This window comes from Oncorhynchus keta, unplaced genomic scaffold, assembly GCF_023373465.1.
Source record: "Oncorhynchus keta strain PuntledgeMale-10-30-2019 unplaced genomic scaffold, Oket_V2 Un_scaffold_21901_pilon_pilon, whole genome shotgun sequence".
Taxonomy (NCBI): Eukaryota; Metazoa; Chordata; class Actinopteri; order Salmoniformes; family Salmonidae; genus Oncorhynchus; species Oncorhynchus keta.
The window spans coordinates 12,077-27,500 of record NW_026290866.1 but is presented as its reverse complement, the minus strand read 5'-3'; the positions used below and the strand labels follow the sequence as shown (position 1 = coordinate 27,500).

At 46.8% G+C, this 15,424-nt stretch overlaps 1 protein-coding gene across 1 annotated transcript in view; it reads right to left on the bottom strand.

The window, feature by feature from the left end:
• The window catches only part of prickle1b (prickle homolog 1b), a 65,392-nt gene extending 60,768 nt beyond the window's left edge, over positions 1–4,624 (bottom strand). Inside the window, exon 1 of the mRNA XM_052515161.1 lies at positions 4,299–4,624. The gene's annotated coding sequence lies outside the window, so the exon portion shown is untranslated. The remainder of the gene's footprint in view (positions 1–4,298) is intronic.
• Positions 4,625–15,424: the final 10,800 nt, after the last annotated feature.

The window sequence follows — 15,424 nt, the reverse complement described above, 5'->3', positions numbered from 1 at the left end:
AAACTGTTTCAATGATATATGTATCTGAAGGAGTTAGTTCTCCAGTCCTGTTCCTATCTGTGACACAGCCAGACCATAATATGAGGCTTGGGGAGCAAATGCGGCTGTCTTGGGTTGGGTTAGTGACCGCGGACAAGCAGAGCCCTGGTTCATGGTGATTAGAACAAGCCACAGCTCGTAGATGAGTTCCCTTTCATCACCATGGTTACGGCCAGGCCACTGAGCAGCCACCTTACACATGTTTTTCTTCTCCCTAGCACTACACAGCTGATTGACATAATTAAAGATTAATGATGAGTTGGTTATTTAAATCAGCTTTGTTGTGCTATTGCCCTGGACCGTGTTTAGGAAACCCTACACTTCACTGTCCTGTACTGAACACACACACACACACACACACACACACACACACACACACACACACACACACACACACACACACACACACACACACACACACACACACACACACACACACACACACACACACACACACACACACACACACACACACACTCCTTCACTAGTCGTGCACATGTCTCACTGGCCCTCTGTCAAACCCAAACTGACAGCGTTATTCCAACATTTCCACAACCCAGTGCTGGTCTGCTGTTAGTACTACCCCCATTCAATATTTATCTCAGCTCTGTGAGTAGCCGTGCACGTTTCTCACTGTGCTTCTCATCACATACTAAGTGACAGCATTGTTCCAAAACCTCCAGAACCCAGAGCTGGTCTGCCTGCCTGCCCCCATCCATTCCATGTTTTCCCCTGCCTCAGCCTGAGAACACAACTTGAGGGAATAGAAACTTGCCAGGAGTGTTTTGAGGTTAGCAGTGATTTACATTGCCCTGCGTACAGATTCATTCCTCCAGGAACAAACATGGCTCTGTGTACCTTACCTGGTCTGAGATATTACTGCACACACACACACACACACACACACACACACACACACACACACACACACACACACACACACACACACACAACACAACACAACACAACACAACACAACACAACACAACACAACACAACACAACACAACACAACACAACACAACAACACAACACAACACAACACAGCCCATGGTGATATACAGCACAACTCCCCAGAACAGGAAAGACTTATTAGAAGATGAAGGGAATACCTAGTCCTATATATTTATAAAGGAATACCTAGGCCTATATGTTTATAAAGGAATACCTAGGCCTATATATTTATAAAGGAATATCTAGGCCTATATGTTTATAAAGGAATACCTAGGCCTCTATGTTTATAAAGGAATACCTAGGCCTATATATTTATAAAGGAATACCTAGGCCTATATATTTATAAAGGAATACCTAGGCCTCTATGTTTATAAAGGAATACCTAGGCCTATATGTTTATAAAGGAATACCTAGGCCTATATATTTATAAAGGAATACCTTGGCCTATATATTTATAAAGGAATACCTAGGCCTATAAAGGAATACCTAGGCCTCTATGTTTAAGTGAGATATACCACAGATATTGTAACAATTAACAAAGGGCTCTGAAACTAATACTGTACTACTGCCAAGACCTCACAGAGTTTTAGATGTAAAAGCAGAGGTTTTAACAGGGGACCCAAGCAGAGTTCTGGTTCTATCTGCAGAGCATGGCTCAGGACCAGAGCAGTCCAGACCAGGGAGTCACTGAGTAAAAGGTTTTCCAGGAGTAAGGCCAAGAGCATCAAAACAAACTCCAGGATGGATTTCCTCTCTGGGGTTCGTTCAGCAGCACATTGTGAAGGGTAAATACATAGACATTTTAGTACGTTGAACTGAAGCCTTGTAGGCTTTAATCCCATAACACAATCTAAACATTACAAGGGTCTGGTGTTGCTTCATAAGCCGCTGACACAGAAAACATGTTTGCAGGAAGATGTTGGAGTTCTCAGAGCAGACTGTGTTTGTGACAACTCATAACTCAATGAAGGGGACGTATAGAAAGCCTGTTTGAATTGCACTTAGTAACAAAATGCCAGTTCAGCTAAATGTGCAGGTGAGATGGTCATTACATCATATTTACACAATGTACCAAACGGGAACGGTGCTACTCTGCCACAGTGATAAATAATGTTTAGTTGACAAGAGCACAAGTGTTGCTTATGCTCCTCGTCGTTGCCAGAGAGAAAGAACGCGCGCGCAAGAGAGAGCGACAGCGCTCCACACATGCATGTAGTCTAGCTGGAACATTCCAATCACCTGAGCTACACTAGAGCCTTCCATGTGGTCTTAATGGCTGATGTATTACCAGAGGAAGAGAGAGAGGCTTGGCATCACACTCAGGTCCATAGCTCCCCCCCTCAGCCCCACTGCTCCTTCAGCCCCTGCCTGCATCCCAAATGGCACCCTGTTATCTATATAGCGCACCAGAACCCCGGTCAAAAGAAGTGCACTCACTATATGCCACTTGGGACGCAGACCCTCCTCACTGGTTGGCTGGCTGCCATTTGGCTCCGTGGTGAAGACACTCCGTTGGTCACATGATACCCCCCTGGGTCTGCTTTACCAGTTTGTTATTCACAACCCCCCAGGAGAGGAGAGGGGAGGGGCTGAGATGAGAGGGGAGTGGCTGAGAGGAGGAGGGAGGGGCTAATAGGTGAGAGGAGGGGCTGAGAGGAGAGGGGAGGGGCTAATAGGTGAGAGGAGGGGCTGAGAGGAGAGGGGCTGAGAGGAGAGGGGAGGGGCTAATAGGTGAGAGGAGGGGCTGAGAGGAGAGGGGCTGAGAGGAGGGGGGAGGGGCTAATAGGTGAGAGGAGGGGCTGAGAGGAGAGCGGAGGGGCTGAGAGGAGGAGGGAGGGGCTAATAGGTGAGAGGAGGGGCTGAGCTGTATACCTGGGACCCAGTGTGACATAGGCCTTCAGCTGAAATGTTGTTACACTTCATTTTATTTTTTATTTAACCTTTATTTAACTAGGCAAGTCAGTTAAGAATTCTTATTTACAACGACGGCCTACTTGTAAAGCCCCCGTGGCCAAACCCTCCCCTAACCCAGATGATGTCCCTGTGGGACTCCTGATCACGGCCAGTTGTGATACAGCCCGGGATCAAACCTGGGTCTGTAGGGAAGCCTCAAGCACTGCGATGCAGAGCCTTAGACTGCTGCACCACTCGGGAGGCCAAATGTGTGGAACTATTATGAGAGGAGAACAACTCATCTAAAACTGTTATCTGGGAAAATACGATGAATGTATGAACTGAGAGATGAACATGTTGTAGCGGCCTACAATATACATCTGAATTGCATGCAACGCTATTTTACTGTAGTACACCACAGCTTGATGCTCTTATAGGAACATCTAAACTGCCACTAGGGGACCCCACTACCTTCATTACAGTAGCTAAAAATGGTCCTCCACTCTGCTGCTCTCGGTGAAACATCACATCAGTTTTATATTGTTTCCTAAACTATTTGGTCGAATTCGGCTATTAGTCTGTCAGTCAGTTGAAGCATTTGGTGTAAACACGAAAACGTGCCAGATGAGAAGTGTCAGTCAAGCGACACTGCCTTAGACACCCCTTCGCTGTTTTGATAGATCCTCTCTGGTCTATTGGAAGGAGGTGAAGTGTATTTTGAGAGGTTTTGCTGAGAGATTTATTGCATAAAGTCAAGATGGTTAACAGCAGGACGGCTTCACGCGCCAAATAGCATGATATTATTCGTTATGTTCACGAAAGCAACCGCGTGTAAGGAGAGAGAGCTGGAGAGAGAGAGATGGTGTCGTCACATGAGTGACAAGCAACAGCTGAATCCACACATCTGGAACCTTAGGAGTCGCGCGGCACACCAAATGACACCCACAATGGGGTGCGTCTTTACGCGCACGTTTTAACGAGCTACTGTCTCTTTTCTGGCTTAAAGTTTCACAGTTGAAGTTTCTGTAATGTTTAAATGACTAGGAATAAGCCATATGCAGTAGTTTATAACAACAACTTGTAGAGATTGTCAGAACACATTCATAGACCTTCATCCATTCATAGAAAAGAAGCACAAGTGACAGAAACATAATTTTCACGTCAGGGGAGAAATTACATGTGGGCCAGATCTGACTTCCACATTTCTATACTAAACAGGTCTGGAAGACAACTGTATATTCAAACACATATTTCATGAAATGTGAAGGTAAAATCAGTATACCTGGAGTTGAAATTGCAATTTCATGCAGTAGCGGTACAATTTCCAAGTATTGCAAAGTATGGTAAAGATTTAAATGGCAAGCTATTCCACTCACCGACAGACAGACAGATCCGAAACTGATAGCTACTCACCAGAAAGACTGATTGCGCGGAGTTATGGGTAGGGGTAAGGATATTCCGTTAATTGAGTAGAACAATATTCACGATTGGCGTCATCGGCGCCACTTTAAATAGTAGTGCTGCACCTACAGTATTATGTTCCTCCGTTCTAGTCTCACCGTGAACTATTCGAAGTTTGAATGAATAGAATACAACGCCTTTTCAGAACATCATATAGAGAGAAACGACGTGAAAGTTTCACCACACAGACCAGCAGCGGCGTTGATTTAACAGCTCAGCTCGCGTTCTGGTGTTGGTACAGCACCGCAAGTTAAAGCGCAGAGAGACTCACGGGCGGCGAGATGACATTAACGCTGTACTCTCAGCCTATTGGCTTAAACAAGCAGCCCCACCAATCCCTCTAAAGGCTGACATTCTTGGCAGTCTGGAAAACACGGCTGGTATCTCCTTCTCACTTTACAGAAAGACCCTGTACACTGCACACACACAAGCACGTTGAATACCTCTATATGCGTAAATAGCATTTGGGCGTTTGGCTCTTTAAATTGTTATTACATTATCCATGTTGGTAACATACGGGGAAGCGTCTATGGTATAAAACAATGCTTTGGTTTTAAACCCTCCACGTGTTTATGGTGTCGTTTTGACGCTGTTTATCTTCACTACATATAGAAAGACTTCTATCTTCATGATTTGAGATCGACACTGAATAGACTCCTATTTGACAATGTACACAATCTAATTGTTGCAGATAAAGGACCCATCTCAGAGACAAGATATGTAGACATATCTTCCATGTAAACCTCAGAGTGCCTTGGGGAATTTAACCCCTCTTGGTGGTGGTGATGTGTGGAAGGATCTGTCTACAAGGCCATGCATGACTACCCTGCCTGTGTCTAACTGATACACTGTGTGTGTGTGTGTGCGTGTGCGTGTGCGTGTGTGTGTGTGTGTGTGTGTGTGTGTGTGTCTGTGCGTGTGCATTGACAACCCTGTTTGTGTCTTCCTGACATTGTGACACTCTGCCAGATCAGGTTTCACAGCATAGTCCTCCACACACACACACACACACACACACACACACACACACACACACACACACACACACACACACACACACACACACACACACACACACACACACACACACACACACACACACACACACACACACACACACACACACACACACACACAGCTGAGGGGCCCCTGACCTAATTCACAGGGGTTGCCTGGCCTGCTGTCTATCTCTCTGCCAGGGCTCCCATATAAACTGTTCCACACCGGGCTCCTTTGTCATTGTGTTAAGCAGTGGGAAGTGAAACCTCTCTCTTTAATCTGAGATGCTAATCTTTCTATTCACTCACCTGCTGCGGCCCCAGCCACAATCCCCTTCCCCGCCTCACCCTCAGAAACCAAGAGCCCCAGAGCCGGCGACTGGAACGTGATCAGCTTTAGTGTCCCGGTTGCTCTCTTTATTTCCACCTGTTCTGTGGGCCTGTTCCCTGTTCTGCGCCCACACAGTTTGCATCCCAAAGGACACCCTATTCCTTATGTAGTGCACTACTTTTAACCAGGGCTCATAGGGAAACTATTTAGTGAACAGGGTCCATTTGGGATGCACAGCAGAGTAGGCCCCTGCACTGTGCTGCTGTGTTAACAGGTCTTTGTGGTGTGGAGCGTCACAGACATCTGCAACATTACTCCCATTTACTGAGAGGAGAGCATATTAAAGGTACTCCTATAGATTACAGTATATTAAAGATATATTAAAGGTACTCCTATAGATTAGAGTATATTAAAGGTACTCCTATAGATTAGAGTATATTAAAGGTACTCCTATAGATTAGACTATACTCGTATAGATTAGAGTATATTAAAGGTACTCCTATAGATTAGAGTATATTAAAGGTACTCCTATAGATTAGAGTATATTAAAGGTACTCCTATAGATTAGAGTATATTAAAGGTACTACTATACATACAACCAGAGAGGAAGCAAGGATCCAGAATGTGGAGATAGCAGCACAAAAGTCCTCTGGTTCAGGGAACTTTCCCCAGTTGTCACACACATACCCACACACACTCACACACATGCACCCACACACACACACACACATGTACCCACACACACTCACACACATACCCACACACACTCACACACATGCACCCACACACACACGCATCCACATTTCCCTGGCCAGCTGCATTGATGTGGAATGGTTTGTTTTGTGATTGTGGTTTGGGGAACATCATTTATGAAAGGCAGGAAGCCACGAGGAAAAGTCACACTGTGGATATCTGATCAGAGGAACAGGGAGTGGAAGAGTCAGGGAGAGGGAGAGGTGGAGGAACAGGGAGTGGAAGAGTCAGGGAGAGGGAGAGGTGGAGGAACAGGGAGTGGAAGAGTCAGGGAGAGGGAGACACACACACATGGAGGACACAGGGACATGGAAGAGTCAGGGAGAGGGAGAGGTGGAGGAACAGGGAGTGCAAGAGTCAGGGCTGCATTGAGGGAATGGTTTGGTGGAGGAACAGGGATGAAAGGAAGAGTCAGGGAGAGGGAGAGGTGGAGGAACAGGGATAGTGAAAGAGTCAGGGAGAGGGAGAGGTGGAGGAACAGGGAGTGGAAGAGTCAGGGAGAGGGAGAGGTGGAGGAACAGGGAGTGGAAGAGTCAGGGAGAGGGAGAGGGAGGAGGAAGTGAGGGAGGCAGGGTAGAGGAGAGAGTCAGGATAGTGAGAGGCAGGGAGAGGGAGGAGGAACAGGGAGTGGAAGAGTCAGGGAGAGGGAGAGGTGGAGGAACAAGGAGTGAGAGGCAGAGGTAGAGGGAGAGGTGGAGGAACAGGGAGTGGAAGAGTCAGGGAGAGGGAGAGGTGGAGGAACAGGGAGTGGAAGAGTCAGGGAGAGGGAGAGGTGGAGGAACAGGGAGTGGAAGAGTCAGGGAGAGGGAGAGGTGGAGGAACAGGGAGTGGAAGAGTCAGGGAGAGGGAGAGGTGGAGGAACAGGGAGACAAGGAAAGTGAGAGGCAGGGAGAGGGAGAGGTGGAGGAACAGGGAGTGGAAGAGTCAGGGAGAGGGAGGGAGAGAGACAAGGATAGTGAGAGGCAGACAGGGAGAGAGAGAGACAAGGATAGTGAGAGGCAGAGGTAGAGGGAGAGGTGGAGGAACAGGGAGTGGAAGAGTCAGGGAGAGGGAGAGCGAGCGAGAGAGACAAGGATAGTGAGAGGCAGAGGTAGAGGGAGAGAGAGAGACAAGGATAGTGAGAGGCAGAGGTAGAGGGAGAGGTGGAGGAACAGGGAGTGGAAGAGTCAGGGAGAGGGAGAGGTGGAGGAACAGGGAGTGGAAGAGTCAGGGAGAGGGAGAGGTGGAGGAACAGGGAGTGGAAGAGTCAGGGAGAGGGAGAGGTGGAGGAACAGGGAGTGGAAGAGTCAGGGAGAGGGAGAGCGAGCGAGAGAGACAAGGATAGTGAGAGGCAGAGGTAGAGGGAGAGGTGGAGGAACAGGGAGTGGAAGAGTCAGGGAGAGGGAGAGGTGGAGGAACAGGGAGTGGAAGAGTCAGGGAGAGGGAGAGGTGGTGGAACAGGGAGTGGAAGAGTCAGGGAGAGGGAGAGGTGGAGGAACAGGGAGAGGAAGAGAGAGGAGAGGATAGTGAGAGGCAGGGAGGGAAGAGTCAGGAGAGGAGAGGCAGAGGTAGAGGGAGAGAGACAAGGATAGTGAGAGGCAGAGGGTAGAGGGAGAGAGAGAGATAAAGGTGAAAAGTGAGAGAGAGGGAGAGGAACGTGACGTCTGATATTGTACCCACTTCTCTCTGTGTGCAACAGGATCTGTTCACTTCATTAAATCAACACACATCATAAATGTGACTAATGCATTACTGGGATTTGTTGGATACTTAACCTCTGAACTTTGACCTCAACCCGACATTGGTTGTCTGACTCCAAATTGACCCTGTTCATGACCCACTAACAAAGATTCACCCTCTCTTTTCTCCTCCATGTGAAAGCCATGGTATGTGGCTCCAGGTTTGGCCGGCACACCGAAACCAAAGCTGTCCATCATGTTCAGAGATTCCGAGATTCTGGTGTTCCGAAGCTCCTTGTGGTCTTCAGTGGGAACACATGGAAACACATGGTTGTTGTCTATCATAATTCTTCTTCTTGTGAGTTTTCTCATGTCATCTCTTTATCTTATTGTGCCAGCAGTTTTTATCGGAGAGAGAGAGAGAGAGAGAGAGAGAGAGAGAGAGAGAGAGAGAGAGAGAGAGAGAGAGAGAGAGAGAGAGAGAGAGAGAGAGAGAGAGAGAGAGAGAGAGAGAGAGAGAGAGAGAGAGAGAGAGAGAGAGAGAGAGAGAGAGAGAGAGAGAGTGGAGGCAGTGACACTTGTTATCGCGTCAATGTCATCAGAATTTCACCCAAGCATCCGAGGCTCTCCAATTACACCGGCTTTAGTTTCCATACAATCAAATCAAATCACATTTTATTGGTCACATACACGAGTTTAGCAGGTGTTACTGTGGGTGTAGCGAAGTGCTTGTGTAAGTAGTATCTAACAATTTCACAACAATACACACAAATCTAAAGTCAAGTAATGGAATTAAGAATACATAAATATACGGGTGAGAATTGTCGGAGTGGTGTTTGCAGTTGAAGTTATTCTTTAATAACACGGACCCCAAAGCAAATCAGGGGGAGGAAAAGAGGTTGATTCAAAGAGGATAAATCATGGATGTAGATGGTCATTCCTTCCCTGTCCTCAGCAATTCCCTCTCAGTGATTCATTCTCTCTGTGATTCTTCCAAGTGAACAGAGGAACAGGATGTAGTTTATACCCAGCCCTAGCCTTTTTTCTTTTTCTGTAGGTTACCTTTATTTAACTCGGCAAGTCAGTTAAAAACAAATGAGTATTTTCAATGACAGTGGGTTAACTGTGGGTTAACTGCCTTGTTCAGGGGCAGAACGAGAGATTTTTTACCTCGTCAGCTCAGGGATTCAATCTTGCAACCTGTCGGTTACTAGTCCAACTCTCTAACCACTAGGCTACCTGCTGCCCCTAGCCTGTGATTGACCAATTAGAATTCCTTGCAATAAAACTGGACCAATGGCCAAATAACAAGTATCCTATTTCAGGCCCACTGCATAGACCAATTCCTCCCATGTCTCTGACCCATTGATCAATCATTTCCTATTACAGAAAAAACACTATTTCCATTGATCGTTACACTATTGACACGTCCTCTGCGTTGTGTATTTATCTTCTAAATATTCTCACAGCGGCATAGACTAAGATACAGTAGAATAGAATACAGTGTATACATATGAGATGAGTAATTCAAGATATGTAAACACTATTAAAGTGACTAGTGCTCCATTATTAAAGTGGCCAGTGATTATATGTACATAGGGCAGCAGCCTCTAATCAGATGTGAAATGAAGGACCATCCTCAGGACCTTCCTCAGGACCATCCTCAGGACCATCCTCAGGACCAGCCTCAGGACCAGCCTCAGGACCAGCCTCAGGACCATCCTCAGGACCAGCCTCAGGACCATCCTCAGGACCAGCCTCAGGACCAGCCTCAGGACCAGCCTCAGGACCAGCCTCAGGACCAGCCTCAGGACCAGCCTCAGGACCAGCCTCAGGACCAGCCTCAGGACCAGCCTCAGGACCAGCCTCAGGACCATCCTCAGGACCAGCCTCAGGACCATCCTCAGGACCAGCCTCAGGACCATCCTCAGGACCATCCTCAGGACCAGCCTCAGGACCAGCCTCAGGACCATCCTCAGGACCAGCCTCAGGACCAGCCTCAGGACCTCCTCAGGACCAGCCTCAGGACCATCCTCAGGACCATCCTCAGGACCAGCCTCAGGACCAGCCTCAGGACCAGCCTCAGGACCATCCTCAGGACCATCCTCAGGACCAGCCTCAGGACCAGCCTCAGGACCAGCCTCAGGACCATCCTCAAATCAAGTCAAATCAAATCAAATGTTATTTGTCACATACACATGGTTAGCAGATGTTAATGCGAGTGTAGCGAAATGCTTGTGCTTCTAGTTCCGACAATGCAGTAATAACCAACAAGTAATACAGCTAACAATTACAAAACTACTACCTTATAGACACAGTGTAAGGATAAAGAATATGTACATAAGGATATATGAATGAGTGATGGTACAGAGCCATAGGACCAGATACAGTAGATGGTATTGAGTGCAGGATATACATATGAGATGAGTATGTAAACAAAGTGGCATAGTTAAAGTGGCTAGTGATACATGTATTACATAAGGATGCAGTAGATGATATAGAGTACAGTATATACGTATACATATGAGATGAATAATGTAGGATGTAAACATTATATTAGGTAGCATTGTTTAAAGTGGCTAGTGATATATTTTACATAATTTCCATCAATTCCCATTATTAAAGTGGCTGGAGTTGAGTCAGCCTGTTGGACCAGCCACTCAATGTTAGTGGTGGCTGTTTAACAGTATGATGGCCTTGAGATAGAAGCTGTTTTTCAGTCTCTCAGGACCCAGCTTTGATGACCAGCTGACCTCCCTTCTGGATGAAGCGGGGTCAAAGGCAAATGTGGTTGTTGTCCTTGATATCTTTATGGCCTTCCTGTGACATCGGGTGGTGTGCGAGGTGTCCTGGAGGGCAGGTGCTTGTGCCCCTAGTGATGCGTTGTGCAGACCTCACTACCCTGCTTGTGCTTCTAGTTCTGGAGAGCCTTACGGTTGTGGGCGGAGCAGTTGCCGTACCAGGCGGTGATACAGCCCGACAAGATGCTCTCGATTGTGCATCTGTAGAATTTGTACTTTTGGTAACAAGGATATTTCTTCAGCCTGAGGTTGAAGAGCGCTGCTGCGCCTTCTTCAGTAGATGCTGTCTGTGTGGGTGGACCAATTAATTTACTGTGATGTGATGAGTAACTGTAAACAACCCTGGCACTACTGTTCCAAGTGGCTAGTGATACATGCTGTTTCCTAAAGGACAATCATCTTCTTAGTTTTATTGATTGAGCGTGAGGTTATTTTCCTGACACCACACTAGAACCCTCACCTCCTCCCCTGTATCTCATATTGTTGAATCAATAACTGTTGTGTATCCGTAAACTTGATGATTGAGTTGGAGCATTGTGGCCAAGTCGTGGGTGGACAGGGAGTACAGGAGAGGGCTCAGAACGCACCCTTGTGGGGCCCCAGTGTTGAGGATCATGGAGATTTGTCCTACCCTCACCACCTAAAGTGGCCCGTCAGGAAGTCCAGACCATCCTCACCATCCTCAGGACCTTCCTCAGGACCATCCTCAGGACCATCCTCAGGACCACCCTCAGGACCAGCCTCAGGACCATCCTCAGGACCATCCTCAGGACCAGCCTCAGGATCACCCTCAGGACCATCCTCAGGACCAGCCTCAGGACCAGCCTCAGGACCAGCCTCAGGACCAGCCTCAGGACCATCCTCAGGACCATCCTCAGGACCAGCCAACCACAGGTATTTCATAAGACAGTGTGTCTTTATGTTGGCTGGAGGAAGTTTATCCATTGTTCAAGACTCCACTCTGTTGAAGTGCTGTTGTCCTCTGTGTTCAGATAACAGTGCTTACCTATGCAGGGCAGGTACTGTACATCTAGTGTTCAAGAGGGGCGGACTGGGATCAGAAATCACCCCTGGCATCTTTCTAACACATCAGCCCATTTTGGTCCTCGAGGCCCCCATTATGAGACAGACATTTAGCATTTTGTGCAAAAATTCCAAATTCAAATGGACAAGCCCAAAATGCCCAAAATGCCCTGTGTCCAGTCTGCCCCTGGTGTTGTAGCTTCCCTGTACCGTATTGCAACACACCCAGTTGGAATAAACCGACCTGAACATCCATACTGCCACATGTTTGAGAAGCTGTTAGAAGTGGCCCAGGCATGATGCGTGGACTTGACCGTCATACAGTCATTTGTAATGACAGGTTCAGGGTCAACTACTTCTGCTGCTTCTGAAAGGAAAGAGAAACATAATGATTGGACTATAATACAATGTTTCCTCATTTCTGGAATTCCAGACAGTGGATACTTACCCCCTACTACCACACACACACACACACACACACACACACACACACACACACACACACACACACACACACACACACACACACACACACACACACACACACACACACACACACACACACACACACACACACACACACACACACACACACACACACACACACACACACACACACACACACACACACACACACACACACACACACACACACACACACACACACACCACAGGTTTTACTGACAGGAGTGAGTGCTCTGGTTAAATGTTAATCCTTCTAGGGAGATTGGATTCTCAAGGCCCCCCCACTGAGTCAGCTCTCAAGCAAACATGGCGTAATTAGACTGAGACACACTGCATCCGGAACACACACACACACACACACACACACACACACACACACACACACACACACACACACACACACACACACACACACACACACACACACACACACACACACACACACACACACACACACACACACACACACACACACACACACACCCTTACCTCCTACCTTCAACAGGACCGGACCCATTACATTGCAGACATACCTGAGCACTTTGTACACCACTTGAACCACTGCTCTACACACGCTGCTTGTCTTTCCAGTACTTTGGTTCTATTAGCTGAACTCTAGGAGCTTTGGGAGTTCTAAATGAGTGGCCGGAAGTCTCATGCTGTTACTATAGAATTGGAATTAGAATCCTTCTGATTCCATGGCTGTTGCCCCTGTGGCTGAGGTCTGGCTGGGACTGCTAGACTGGCTGTCACTCCCCTGACAGAAGACAATAGCACACCATGTCACTCAGAGTCCTGGACAATACACAGACCTGGACAATACACCTTCACTAGTGTTACTTCTCAGAGTCCTGGACAATACACCTTCACTAGTGTTACTTCTCAGAGTCCTGGACAATACACCTTCACTAGTGTTACTTCTCAGAGTCCTGGACAATACACCTTCACTTGTGTTACTTCTCAGAGTCAGACCTGGACAATACACCTTCACTTGTGTTACTTCTCAGAGTCCTGGACAATACACCTTCACTTGTGTTACTTCTCAGAGTCCTGGACAATACCCCTTCACTTGTGTTACTTCTCACAGTCCTGGACAATACACCTTCACTAGTGTTACTTCTCACAGTCCTGGACAATACACCTTCACTTGTGTTACACAAAGGCCTCTCTGGTGGTCTCCCTTCACCTGTCAGAAAACCCACAGAGAATATTAATGAGCTACACATGACACATTCTATATACATGTACCTGTACTGTATTGTAGGCAGTACTGAAAGGTAGTATCTCATTGGTCTCTAGAAAAAGATCATCTTAACCATCATATGGAGGACATGAACTGCCCCTTATCAAGACATAGGAATGGAATGTTCTGAGTCTAATTGTTAAAACACTATTAAACCCAATGTGTAGATACAGGCCTGATTCAAACCCAATGTGTAGATACAGGCCTGATTCAAACCCAATGTGTAGATACAGGCCTGATTCAAACCCAATGTGTAGATACAGGCCTGATTCAAACCCAATGTGTAGATACAGGCCTGATTCAAACCCAATGTGTAGATACAGGCCTGATTCAAACCCAATGTGTAGATACAGGCCTGATTCAAACCCAATGTGTAGATACAGGCCTGATTCAAACCCAATGTGTAGATACAGGCCTGATTCAAACCCAATGTGTAGATACAGGCCTGATTCAAACCCAATGTGTAGATACAGGCCTGATAGATACAGGCCTGATTCAAACCCAATGTGTAGATACAGGCCTGATTCAAACCCAATGTGTAGATACAGGCCTGATTCAAACCCAATGTGTAGATACAGGCCTGATTCAAACCCAATGTGAAGATACAGGCCTGATTCAAACCCAATGTGTAGATACAGGCCTGATTCAAACCCAATGTGTAGATACAGGCCTGATTCAAACCCAATGTGAAGATACAGGCCTGATTCAAACAGGCAGGCCTGATTCAAACCCAATGTGTAGATACAGGCCTGATTCAAACCCAATGTGTAGATACAGACCTGATTCAAACCCAGTGTGAAGATACAGACCTGATTCAAACCCAATGTGTAGATACAGGCCTGATTCAAACCCAATGTGTAGATACAGGCCTGATTCAAACCCAATGTGAAGATACAGGCCTGATTCAAACCCAACCCAAGCCTGATTCCAAGTGCTGTTTGTTGTGCACAGTCACAGTGTAGTACAGTTGAAATGGAACAGCACTCCATGCCTAATGGAATAACACACATGCACGTGCGCGCGCACACACACACGCACACGTACACACAAACAACAGTGTGGGAATGTTTTTTTTATGATGTCGTGAAGCTCTGTAGCCCATGGACACGCATGTTTTCATCTCTTTCATTCCAGGCGTCTGTCTGTAGGCCTACGGAGCGCTAGCAAGAGAGCCTTGGGGCGTTGTGCCTCTCTGCAATGTGTAACTGGAAACTCTGGGTAGAACTGACCTCTTAGGGCTGATCTAGGAACAGCTTTCCCTTTCGCCAAACCTTATGTCAACCAATAGGGTCGGAATGACAAAATTGATCTTGGATCAGTGTTTAAGGAAGATGTCCTCTTTTTCCCTAACAGCTTTGTGACACCCACTTCCTGTTCCTGTAACATTGATCTCTGTTGGTTAATGTTAAACCACTAACTTACCGTTTTCATCATGGTTTGTAATCTTTAAGCCCAATGCTAACCTAAAGAGCTGTGCGTGGGTGTTTTGGCATTTCCCTAAAACCCTAAATCAAATTGAATGACGGTTGGTTGGATGCCTGGGATACATAAACTCCACAGTCAGTAAAGTTGAATTAGGCAGAGAAATTTGAGGGATTTGAAGTGAGGTAGTAAAGTCAAATCTAAACGTTGTGTGTGAGTGTTTTAGTAATTCATTCATGGTTTTCTTGGAGGACTCCAACATGCATAAGTTTGAGTGGAGTAGAGTGAGGGAGGGAAAAGGAGGGGGGCCATCTGAGGGGAAATCTGAAGGACAAAAAAAGGCATTTAGAGAAAACACAAATACAGGGAACAGGCCTCAGTAGT